Here is a 12963-nt window from a genome sequence, read left to right on the forward strand (position 1 = left end):
GGCTCGATTCCTGGCCAGGGCAACACCCAGGCTGCTGGTCCATCCACCCCGCCCAGCACACACAGGGAGGCAACCAATGGATGTTCTGACACCCATGTCTCTCTCTCTAAGAAAATCAATAAACATATCCTGGGGAGGATTAAAAAGAACTTTCTCCTCCTTGCCTTACAACTGGAAGTATCAGAAACCCATGATCTGAAAACACCAAGAAACACTAGGAGCTATAAGCCACCGGGCCCAGGGCCCAGGCTGTGTTTAACAGCATGATTTTTCACGTGGAGAAGCGGGCGATTTCAGAGCTGGGGTAGGAAACGTACAGGCCGCGCCGGGCGCAGTCTGTGACCCAGACAGAGGAGCGCCGGCCCCGAGCCGCGCCTGAGGCCTCGGGCGGGCCGAGCGCGCTCTCGCCGGCCCGCAGGACAACACCTGCCGGGGCTCCCGCACCAAGCCCATGGCGACCGAGCACACGGCGCACTGCCTGCCTCTGGAGGCGCCAACTCGGGATTCTGAAAACTAATAAACAATTGCAAGAAATTAAGCACCTACCCTGCCTTCCCTAAAACAGCTGCAACTTAGGGTGATGAAACTATGGAGGGAACGTCTCCTTAGGGAAGCCTCCCAGGTGCTAAGTGAAGGTGCGGAACTCGAACGCCCACTCTCAGCGCCCGACGGCGAGGACCGAGCCGGGTCAGGCGGGAGGACACAGGCCCACCCGCCCGCCCGCCCGCCTCGCGGGAACGGACCCACCCGGGTCCCACCGCACCTCGGGGTCTACCGGGGTGACGCTCACAGCGAGTTCTGTGCAGTTAAACTCTGATGCAGCGCGGAGTGCGGGCTGTGCACAGGACACCGTCAGGCTTCAGCCGCGGAGGCGCCACGCGGGAGCGGAAGGCGGAGCGGGCCGGCGGGAGGGCCCGACCCCCTGGCGGGAGGCCGCGGACACGGCTGCCTGAGGGCGCGGTCCACCAGCGCTGCTGCGTCCGTCCGTCCGTCCTGGCGAAGACGCAGATACGCGGGAAACAGCCGGCAGAACAGGACAGCTGGGCGGGGGCGGGCGGGGGCGGGCGGGGGCGGGCGGGGCCCCCGAGCTCCCCGCACCCCGACGGGAGCCCGACGTACGCAACGCACAGCCCGCGACCCCGCGGCCGCCAGGGCCGCCCCGGGCACAGCCCAGCGCCCCGCGAAAACCCACGGGGCGTCTCGGGCGAGGGTTCACAACAGTGAGAGAAACCGCCAAACCCCGAGAAACCGAGACCATCAAAAACACTTGGGCCCCATCAGGAGCCGCCCGACCCAACGCGACCCCGAGACAACGGAACCCGACAACCCCGCGGGGCGAGGCCGGGGAGCTGGGGGGCGGCGCCGGGAACCCCGCCGAAGGCTCGCCCGCCCTCCCGAGACGGCCGGCGTCGGGTCCGTCCCGGGGGAGCCCTGGCCTGACGCGGGACAGGTCCCACCCTCCGTCCGCGCCGCCCACGCCCCACCGCCCACGCCGGGGTGCCCCGCAGTCGGGGGCAGCGGGGGCGCCGAGGCGGGAGCGTCACGCGGGACGCCCCCTGCCGGCCGAACCCCACCCCGGCGTCCGCTCCCCCGTCCCGGGGCCTCGGACGTTGGCAGACAAGACACGGGGACCCTTCGGCGGCCCACAGCCGGCCCCGTTAACACTTCAGCCCACTTGCACCTGCAAAACGCCCAGCAGCGCCGGTGCGACCGCCCGCGGCCCCGCCCGCAGCCACCTGCTGGCTCCTGCCGCTCCGGGGCCCGACGCTCGCTTTCCGTCGCTTGGACGTCAAGTCCACGGTCGCGCCGCGCGGACCCGCCGGCCGGGCTGCCCAGGGACGTGCGCGCGGAGGGAGCCGGGTGCCCCGCGCCCCGAGCGAGCGTGGACGGCCGAGGCCCCGACGCCTCCGGGGACGCGAAGGCGGGCGGGCGGGGAGGCGGCGAGGGCGGCCCGCAGAGCGGCGGGCAGGCCGCCTCCGCCCGCGGCCCGGCCGCTCGCCCTCCCGCGGAAGCCACGGCTGCGAACCCGGCCCAGGCGGGGCGCGGCTGCGCGGCCGAGGGGCGGGCCCAGCGCCCGGCGGGCCCCGCGCGCGGACCCCGGCCCCGCGGCGCAGCCCGGAAACGAGGCGGGCGCCCCGCGGCCCCGGGAGCGGAGGGGCGAGCAGAGCGCTCAGCGCCGCTCCGGCTCCCGCCAGGGCCGCCGCGCAGGACCTCCCGGGGCGCCCCCCCCGCGCGGCCCCGCCGGCCCCACGGCTGCAGGCCCCGCGGCCCAGCCGGAACCCCGGGCCTCACCTCAGCGGAGAAACGCGGGCAGCGCGCGGGATCCCCAGTCCGAGTGCGGCCGCCGCCCGTCGCCTCCAGCGGCTCGGGCTCCGGCTCGGGCTCCGCCCCCTGTCCGCCGCGCGAACCCGGCCCGCAGCTCCCTCCCGCCGCCCGGCCTCTCCGCCCCCTCAGCCCAAGCGCTGCCCCGGCCGCTCGAGCTGGGTGCGGCCTGCGGCGCTGCAGCCCAAGAACGCGCCACCCCATAAGCCCAGCCCGCGCCGCACAGCCCAGCAACGCGCCCTGCGATTGGCTGCCCGCTGTCCCCGTGCGCGGCGGGGCGGGGCCTGAGCGGCGAGGGGCGGGGTCGCCGCCTGGGAGCTTCAGACCCGCCCAGGCGCGGCCCCGCCCTCCCCGCGGACGGCGGAGGGTTCGGCGCCGCAGGTCGCGGGGCGCAGCGTGTGGATGGCGGGCGGGTCCCCCCGCTCCATGGCCTCGTGGCCGGAGCCTGGGTCCGCTGTGCCGACTGTGCCACCCGGAGCTGCTCGTCCCCCGGTCACTGTCGGTGGAAGCGTCCTGCGGGCCTGGTTCACGGGAGGCGCCGCGGGGCCCTGTAAACGGCCCTGGCCAGCCCGGGCGCTGTCCGAGCCCGACTTCTGCCTGCCCCCTCCCCCACCCGAGCTGGTCCCAGGCCAAAGCCCCAGCCGGAGGGAGATCCGCGGGCTGACGGGGCCTGGCGGGCAGCCAGGGCGCGGTCCCCACAGCGGCCTGGGGACCCTGATAAGGCTCCAGACAGGGCGGCTCCCGGGCGCGCTGAGCCCGGGTGAACGCGCACCGGTCGTCACCTCCCCGACCAGGGACCGGTGAGGCCAGGCCACCTGCCCGCGGCCTGGAGGCTGCGGCCCGGAGACCCGAGCAGCACCTTCCCCCACCCCGTCCTTGCTGTGGCCTCATGTGACCCCAGAAAGGCCCGGCACGCGGACGGCTGTCGCACAGCTGTTACAATGACAGACCGCGCTTCCTGTCCCCTTTACACCCGTGGGAGGCTCCGCGAGCCGGCAGTGGAGGAACAGGGGGGAGCCCGGGCCTCCCTCCCCGCGGGGACCTCTGGCTACGCCACAGGAGGGTCAGGGACCCTGTCTGCGGGTAACAGTGACAAAACTCCACGCTTCAGTATCACGGACGTCTGTGCCCCTGGCCCACGGGTGTCGGCGAGGGCTCGCAGGGAGGAGGCCGGCAGGAGAGACCCGAGCCTGGGAAGGAGTGTGGGGAGCTACGGAAAAGGCCGAGTCAGGCGGGGATGGGACGCGGCGCAGGGGATACAGTCAGCAACATTGTAACAACTATGTATCTATCTCCGGTGTCAGACGGGTACCGGAAGGCATAGGAATGTCTAATCGCTATGTCGTGCACCTGACACTAACCTAATACTGTAGGTCAACTGTAACTGAAAAAAACTTCTAAAAATCGTTTCTAGACCAAATCAAACTTCTGAAGGGGAAACAGACACTTTCAGAACTGAAAAATACACTGGAGGGGGCTCCCTGCTGGCGGGTCACAGCCGGGGACGGAGGCTGCGGCCCGCCCCGCCCCGCCCCTCCTCTAGAGACGCGGGTTTGTTTCAAGTGCCAGCTCTGCCCTGCGTGGCCTTGTGTCCTCTGGGTCTCCCCTCCAGAGACCAGTCCCAGGGGAGCCCCTTGGCCCCAGGCCGCAGGCCTTTTCTTCCCTGGGGCCCCGTCCGATTGCCCCATTCTTCCTGGGGTGCAGGAAGCTCCTCCTTGACCAGCAGGGGGCGCCCATGCAATGTGACCCAGGGTAGGGGGTGGCGACAGGGAGCAACCTCGGACTTGTTTTATGAGGTCTCTTCTGGTTCTAAAAAGACCCTTTTATAATAAAAAGTCTCTAATTCTAATAACAGAAGGTATGGAGGTTCACTGCACTCTTTCTGATCAACTGCAGGAGAAGTAAAACCATGTCAGTCCTGGGCTTAGGGAAGATTCCGGGGGGTGTCTGGGGCTCTTTTCCCCAGCTCAGGAATGGACCCTATCTCTGAGCACGTCAGGATCTGGGCACCCCGCAGTAACTGTTAGAGGCCATGAGGGTGGTGGGGAGCTAGGCAGGGGCCAGGGTCTGGGCTCAGGAGGAAGGAGAGCACATGGCAGTGATAGGGGCACTTATATTTTCCAAAGACTGAGCACCTGAATTAATCTGAAATATCAGTCTATTACTTATAAAGTTGTAGAACACATATACGTACGTAAGCAGGGATTTAAGTTTTTTCCCCCCTTAGGCTTCCTTCTCCTAGGACTTTGCACCCTGCACTCCCTCCGCGTGGTCCCAGAATGAAGCAATTGAGGAGGCGCAGCTGTGAACAATGGGTTAAGCTATCACCTTCTCAAGACCAAGAAGCATGGCCTTGCCAACCTAACAATGAGTCACCTTCTGGAGACATTGCCAGGTGACGAAGATCAAAAGAATGACTTCCATTCCCAGCCCCAGTTTGCCCCATAGAACCTGATTGCTCAGGCCACTCCTGAAGACAGGTTTTGGATGCTCGTAGGCTCCCTGTCGTCTTGGTTGGCCGGCCTTCTTAATAAAGGCCTTATGTGATTCAACCCTGCCTCCGCTGAGTTGAATACAGCGACAGGCAGCCCAAGCCCCACCGGGGTTTCCCAGTAACACATTTTGGCGACTCCACCGGGACCCTCCTCTGAGCCCTAAGGTAAACCCCTTCAGGGACTGCCAAAGGACCCTGGGTGGTTGCCTGGGCTTGGGAGACATGCAAGCGCCTGCAGAAACGCCCTAGCAGCGGCTGAGTTATTTAACACGGGGACTTTCCTTACGTGCTTGCGAGCTTTCCCAGTCACCTTCACTGTTGGTTGAATGGGTTCTGTTTGCGTGCCTGTTCCAACTTGATCTGTAAGTCCTGGGCATTGCGAGCCAGGCTGGCGTATTTAAGGTAGCTTCTGTCTCTGTTTCTGTTATTTGTGGGTATTGTATAACTCGAAAAGCATGGGAAATGCACTGGCAACCCCACCTGGCAGGCTGCTGGGCCGCATTCTGGTCAACTTATGCTTCTGTAACCCTGTAAGGAGGGGCATCTGTTGTCTGCAGTCTGTTGACCGTTGCCCCCCATCTGGGGTGAGCTTGGCCAGCGCCTGGTTGCAGGCGGCCTCTCACGGTCCCTGCCTGGTCTCTGAGCCCCAGCCTGATCAGCTTAGGGTGGAGACTTAGGCCTGTGTGGTGCAGGGCATTCGGTCTGGTGTTCTGTCTGGCTGTGCTCAATAAGCCGCAAGTGGTTGTCTGTCTGTTGAATGTCGTCTGTCTGTTGTGCGCATTTGTAAACATTGTATATTAGGGTAGTTTTGCCTTGCGTGACCTTGCCTGTAATCTTGCTTAGAATTTGTTTACAGATGGGATCATACCCCACTTTGCTGGGGTCCCCAGCTGCTTGTGGCGGGCTGAACCCAGGGGGAGGGGGGGATCACAGGAATGTGCTGCCCTGCTCTCCTCTCAAGGCATCAGCCACATGAAATGCTTAACTAGTGACAGTTCTGTCTGTCTGTCTGTCTGCAATGTGAATTTGGTTGTAGGTGTTCTTTGCTTGCTTTTGTCTTTTTTTTTTTTGTAATATATCTATATTGATTTCAGAGAGAGGAAAGGAGAGGGGGAGAGAGATAGAAACATCAATGATGAGAGAGTCATTGATGGAGCCCGCAACCCAGGCATGTGCCCTGACCGGGAATCGAACCCTGATCATCTGGACCCCAGGTCAATGCTCAACCGCTGAGCCACACCCGGCTGGCTTTTGTCTTTTTAGGGGCTTAGCCTGCTCTTCGCTGTTGATGAACACTGGGAATCCTGCCTGCTGTCTGGGCTTTGCACCGCTTAGACAGAAGGTGTTTTGCTGCGCTGGGTTCCTGACAGATAAAGATGCTGAGGCTCCTGTCCTAGCCCCCCCTCCTTTTGAGAGCACTCTCATTTACTTTAGGAGTCGTTTTGTTTCTGTTGTAAAGTAGGGTAAGATCTCTTCTTATGTACATGATTTCATAGTACTATATTCTACTCAGAAAGAAAAATATGGGAAATAAATCTTTTTAAACCCCCTAAGTTTTCTCCCAGAAGGGCCAGAGCTGTCAAAATGCCCTCAGGCAGAGAGGGCCACACCCACTCTGTAAAGAAGAAGAAAAAAAAGGTATTTTCACTTAAAGGCGGCCTGAGGCCCGGGAATTACAAAATTTGCCAAGAAAATGCCTTGGGAAATAATAATTGGCTTAAAAATCTCAAGGTTGTTGAGACATAACAAATTAGATATAACTAAAATGAAGTGTTTTTATAAGGCTTTTCAGTAATAATTATTTATATATATAAAGTTTTCTATATTTTTTGTTTTTTTTTTTTTTTTCCCCAAAGTCTTTGGGAACTTAAGACTGGAGTTTTGCTAGGTTAAAAATAAAAATTATTAAATATCGAGGTATTTTGAAATAACAGGATACTGAAGTGTTAGTCTGAGTTGCCTACTCTTGGCTTCTTATTACTTATTAGAGGATGGATTTGAATCTGTTAATGACTATGTCTTGCATTTTATTTGAAATATATCTTTAAAAAATGTGAATGTATTGCTAACCTGAGAAATATTAATTAGTTACATGCCACCTAAATATTAAGATTTCTAAGAGTTAAGAATTCTAACTAGTTAGAAAGAAACTGTATGGTTTTGGTAAAAGAAGGCATGAGTCATGGAGGTGCATTTTGATGGGAGAAAGTGAGTTGCTCTAAAGCTGGTTGTTTCTGAATAGGTAAGAAGGTTGGTGCAAGTTGTAGAAGGGTTATAAAGAGAAATCTTAAAAGAAAATTCTAGGTAATCTGAATAATAAATTTAATTCGATAAATGAATCGAAGGTGAACTAAGGTTGGCTGGCGTGGCTCAGCGGTTGAGCATCGACCTGGGATCCAGGAGATCGGGGTTCGGTTCCCGGTCAGGGCACATGCCCGGGCTGCGGGCTCGATCCCTAGTCAGAGGCGTGCAGGAGGCGGCTGATCAATGACTCTCTCATCATTGATGTTTCTCTCTCTCTCCCTCTCCCTTCCTCTCTGTGAAATCAATAAAGATATATATTTTAAATTTTTTAAATTAAAAAAAAGTAAAGCGAACTAATACAGAGTTTTTTTTTTTCCTTTCTAGCCTGTTAAAAGGGAAAAAGTCTTTCCTGTATTTGCCTAGGATGCAAAAGTTTTATAAATTATTAAAGTGGTTATATATTATATTAATCAGGTACTTGATTACTTAAAAAAAAAAAAGGCATCTTCTTAATCATAGGAACTGAAGTTTTACTAGCCTATGTTTGTATTTACTTTAACACTGTTTCGTAATAATAACGATATATGATCTTTTGGTCAAAAAAGTTTGACCACCTTCCCAGGGCTTGAATTTTAAGAAACTTTTTCTTGACCCAGAATTGGCTTTAGGCCACACCGATAGGCCCGGGAATGCCTCAAGGACTTTGTTTTCTCTCCTTATGAAGGAGAAGCTTATACTTAAGATACGTAGGAAGCTTTGTCAAGTAAAGAAATAATAACTATATTCTATTTATATATACGTTATTAAAATAGATGTAAAAGCTCCAGGAGTCTATACATTCTAACATACTTTCACTCTAATTGTCATTCTGGAATATTGCATTTTGCAGGACAGGATTCCATGTCAATTGCATTATAATCAAATCCATAACTGTGTCTTTTTAAATTTCTTTTTGTTATATAGAGACAGTCGCTGTTTTGTTGAAATGCATTTGCAGAAATGTCACTTCTTCTGAGGCATCCATGAAAAGGACTTTGACTTATTTTAAATTACATATCCTGAGAATAAATTTTCAGGTCATCCCCTTCAAAGTGGGTGAGAATTATTAGAACTCTATAGAGTGTCTGCGTTTTTAGAAGTACTGGCAAGAAAAATCAGGAGAAACAAAAATTGATTATGGGACTGAATGAACTGAAAATAATTGTAGTTCTTGTAACTTTTGCTAAAAGTATGTCTGATTTCTAACCTGTTTTTCAGACATAAGGAAACTTGTTTCTTTCCTTAAAGCAATTAGGTAAATTATACTTTTCTCACTACCTGATCCCTCCAAAACTTGGCAATTTCTTAATGATTGAGTCATGGCAATACGTTTCTTTGCATTAATTCAGTAAGACCAGTTTTCAATTGTGGTTTTATTAACCGAGACTTGGGCTGGAATGTCGCGTCTGAGAGAGACATGCCTGGACTCTGGATGTCAGAAGAAAGCCTCACGAAAACGAAAAGGCTAACTCTGAAGCTAATAAGAGCATCTTGGAGAAAGCCTGAAACTTTGCTTGGTCTCATGGTTCATGGCAGTCGTTCCTGGTAAGGGACGAAGGTTGCTTTCCTGGGAAATGGCAAGGAAAGAACCTCAAGACATTTTGGGGACCTCAAGAACTTGAGGAACTCACCCAAGTCTATAGGTCTTGCGGGCAAAACCTGATGGCAACTAGGTAGCTCGGCTTCTTTGCCCTGAGGGGCTAATGAAAGCTCCATCATGAGATCCCAGCAAAGCAGGTTTTAAAAACCTCCATGTTCAAGTGCTATTCTTATTGGGTTCAACAAATAACCAGGCCAAACTGAAACTGAACAATATAGTAAAGAGACTGGTCTTAATTTGGCTCTTTAATAAAATGAGGGTGATTTTAGGGGGGGGAAATTGTTTCGACAGGGAAAGATTACAACTGAAATGTTTTTTGGTTTTTCCTTCCACCAGACCATTTGTCATAATTCCTGTTGTTCTAGCTTTGTCCTAATAATACTAAAATTTATAACAGTTTGTCTCCACCAGGTTACAAGCCCTACTGGTACCCAGGGAAAACCACCTCTAGATACCACCACCACCTCCTTTGTGCCCAGGCCTCACTCTCCCTCTGACAGAGCAAGGATCGCTTGGCTTTGAGGAAAGCGTCACCCCCTTTCAGCAGGAAGTAGCTATAAGAAGAGACTCTGCGCCCCTCTTCCCTGAAATAATTCAGAGCCAAGATCCTTAAGGGGGGGGTGTAGTAGGCAGTCAGACAGACGCGAGCAGAGCAAGGACAAGGGGCCAGGTACAGAAGGTCATCAAGGTGGAAAGCCCCAGGTGCCTAGCAGGGAACAACTGTAGGGCAGGGTGGGACCTCCCCACCAGGAGGGTCTGTCTTAGCACATCCCTGGCCATGCGGTTTGGACACCCCTGACCTTTCTTCTGTAGAGATAACATCTAGGCTCCAGGAAAGGTTGAGAGACAAAACTGTCAGGAGACTCATCTGCATTGGGACCAGATGCTATCAATTGCCCTGCTGTTGAAAGGGCTTGTACTATGTTTTCTATTAAAGTAGCAGGAGGTTCCATAGGAGAGTGTGTATACTTTACAGGATGTCCAGGAAACTGTTTGTCTTTGAAAAATCAGCAGCAATCGAACTGTTCAAAAGAAAATTCCTGCCCGGCCGGGCATGGCTCAGCGGTTGAGCATCGACCTGGAATCCAGGCGATCTGGGTTCAATTCCCGGTCAGGGCACATGCCCGGGTTGTGGGCTCGATCAATGCCTCTCTCATTATCGATGTTTCTGTCTCTCTCTCTCTCTCCCTCTTCTTCCCTCTCTCTGAAATCAATGAAGATATATTAAAAAAAAAAAAAAAAAAATTCCTCTGTATCTTACGGAAATGGCCATGTTTGCCATCCCCCTGACTGGTTCCTGCCCTGTGGTTTAACAGCATGTTCTTAGGTACCTATGAATAGTGCTGGGGGTCCTTGCACAATTGGACATTTGACTGTAATATTGCCACAGAAGCCCTGTTCCCACCACAGGCACCCTGAACTCACACGAGATGAAAACTGTGATGGTGAAGTACATCTGTTTAGTCGGGCTGAATACATCTCTACGGCTGTATTTGCCACTCCAGTGATAGTAGGATTATCAAATGCTAAAGTATCTAATTTGGCTCGTACTATGGCAAAAGCTCCAAATTCTACCTCCCAAGCTATAGCGGCTGTGGGTCAGGAACTAGGGTAAGAGAAGCGGTCCTAGAAAATCGAGCCGCCATTGATTACTTATTACTCAGACACAATCCGGGGTGTGAAGATTTTAAGGGTATGTGCTGTTTCAATCTCACTGATAACTCTGAGCTCAGAGAGCAGAAGTTACAGAAAGTCAAGGGGACTTTTTCCCATGTCACACAAAGGGAAGGCTTCTTTACTGAGGAGTTCGCTGGCCTGACCTCTTGGCTGGCATAAACGAAGCCTTCCTCGTTTTTTTGCTCGTTATGATGATTTGTCTAATATCTTATTTTAATTATATCTTTATTGATTTCAGAGAGAGGAGAGGAGAGGGAGAGAGAGATAGAAACATCAATGATGAGAGAGTCATTGATCGGCTGCAGCCCGCAACCCGGGCACGTGCCCTGACCAGGAATCGAACCCTGATCGCCTGGATCCCCGATGCTTAACGGCTGAGCCACGCCCGGCCGGGCCTACTATCTTATTGTATTCAGTGTATGCCTCTCTGTTCTAGCGCATGTCAACTCCTAAGACCTAGAAGGGGTCATCGCCGCCCTGCAGAAGCAAAGACTTCAGCACCACAGCAATAGGACGGATTTAATAAGATGCAGTTTAGTATAAGGTTGATATATATCAGCTAATTTACCTAATCAGAGGGGGAAATGATACACGCACTTATAATGTCCAAAGATTGAGCACGGAGTTAATCTAAAACATTACTTATAAAATTGTAGAGCACATATACTTACGTAAGCAGAGATTTAAGTTTTTTTCCCTTAGGCTTCTTTCTCCTAGGCCTTTGCACCCTGCACGCTGCCTGGTCCCAGAACGAAGCAATTAAGGAGGTGGCGCAGCTGTGAACAATGGGTTAAGATATCACCTTCTCCAGCTGTGAACAATGGGTTAAGCTATCACCTTCTCCAGCTGTGAACAATGGGTTACGATAGCACCTTCTCAAGACCAAGAAGCATGGCCCAGCTGACCTAACAATGAGTCAAGATATCACCTTCTGGAGACATCCCCAGGCAACCAAGATCAAAAGAATGACTTCCATTCCCAGCCTCAGTTGGCCCCATAGACCCCGATCCCTCAGGCCACTGCTGAAGACAGGTTTTGGATGCTCGTAGGCTCCCTGTCGTCTTGGTTGGCCGGCCTTCTTAATAAAGGCCTTATGTGATTCAACCCTGCCTCCGTTGAATTGAATACAGCAACAGGCAGCCCGAGGCCCACCGGGGTTTCCCGGTAACAGCCGTAAGTGGCAGAACCCAAACTTGAATTCAAGGCTTGGCCTCAGTTTCTCACCTGTAAAATGAACTAATAACAGCTGCTTCTCTAAGCAAACTGTCAAGTGCCCAGCTCAGCACCTCGAGCACAGGAAGTGCTCGCTATGTGATATGCACCCTAAAAGAGGAACAGAACATTCACGGCAGGCCTCAGGAGGGAGTGGGAACCCTCTGGTCCCCGCTTCATGCTGGAGAACCATGCCTGGGACCCGATGCACCACTCACAACGCGCACACTCCTGCAGTTAAGGCCCTGGGCCCAGGGGCTGTTCACAAAGAGGCAGGCCCAGGCCCTGGAGTGGGCCTTGGGCAGCCACAGGCCTCATCTGTCCAGGCAGCTATTAGAACCTATCACGAGGCTCTTGGCCCCAGAACCTCTAAACCTTCCAGCTCAGGGGTCTTCATGCTTCATCCACTGAATTGTCTCCAAAGTGGCTGCATGTTAGCTAGAGGCCACAGCGTCCTGCGTCCTGACTCGCATCACCAGCATGGAGGACCCCAGGCACCGGTTGGAAATTGTTCTCTGATCCAAGTCCCCATTTAAAAAATTTACACAAAGGGAAACTGCAGCCACAGTGGGGGATGAGGTACCTCACTGGGTTCCCCAAACGCGTGCAGGGCAGAGGGCAGAGAACTGCAAGTGCAAGCATGAGGACTACTGGGGTTTGAGGTGAAGCAGGGCACCGGAAGATCCTGGTGCCCCAGTGCCCCAGTGCCCCAGACTTGAGAGTGACTGCACCAAGCCTTGCCCCTGGCAGGCTTTAGAGGAAATGTCTGCAGACAGTGAGGTCACTCAGTTCCTGGAAGCAGATGGCCATCGTCCCCACTGCTCCCCACAGCATCCCAGGGACGCAGGCTTCCACATCAGCTGACCAGCTTCACCTCCTCCCCTTCTCCGGCAAACCACCCCACCCCAGAACATGTCCAGGGAGGGGAGAGAAGTCCAACAAAGGGCCTTCTCCAGGGGACAGTGGGCACAAGTACTGTCCCGGGTTTGGGTTTTACACACCAAATTCCCTTCCCCAACTTAAAGTGCAGCGAGGATTAGGTGACCCTGGGTCCCTGCCAGCCCTGACCTCCAGTTGAGCCGTTTCACACACAATAAATAGACCCAGCCCGGATGGCCGCATCAGGGAGAGGGGCCTGCTGGAATTCCATGGCAGGAAGGGACCACTCTTTCTGCCCGTCCGTAGCGGTCACTTCCTCTAAGAAGTCCTCCTGGAACCCAAGCTGGATTCTAAGCTTGAAGGCCTTACACCCCACTACTCTAGAGAGCCTGCGTCATGGGCACCTCCTGCCCAGCAGTCTCCCAGAAACAGTTAATCTCGTGAAGGATCCAACAGAAAATGTGGGGCCTTTAAGCTCTGCAGCCTCCCTGCCCTG

The 12963-nt window shown here is 54.2% G+C and overlaps 1 protein-coding gene across 5 annotated transcripts in view; it reads right to left on the reverse strand.

Annotated features, from left to right (window-relative positions):
* The window catches only part of ADD1 (adducin 1), a 72005-nt gene extending 69627 nt beyond the window's left edge, over positions 1 to 2378 (reverse strand). For 4 of the 5 annotated variants that reach the window (XM_087828491.1, XM_087828476.1, XM_087828489.1 and 1 more), the window contains exon 1: positions 2293 to 2378. The gene's annotated coding sequence lies outside the window, so the exon portion shown is untranslated. Of the gene's footprint in view, positions 1 to 790; positions 810 to 2292 lie in introns of those variants that run through there. The other variant, XM_087828481.1, reaches the window with a different exon arrangement.
* Between the last annotated feature and the right edge of the window lie 10585 nt (positions 2379 to 12963).

Source organism: Miniopterus natalensis, chromosome 1 (genome assembly GCF_054644295.1).
Source record: "Miniopterus natalensis isolate mMinNat1 chromosome 1, mMinNat1.hap1, whole genome shotgun sequence".
Lineage (NCBI taxonomy): Eukaryota > Metazoa > Chordata > Mammalia > Chiroptera > Miniopteridae > Miniopterus > Miniopterus natalensis.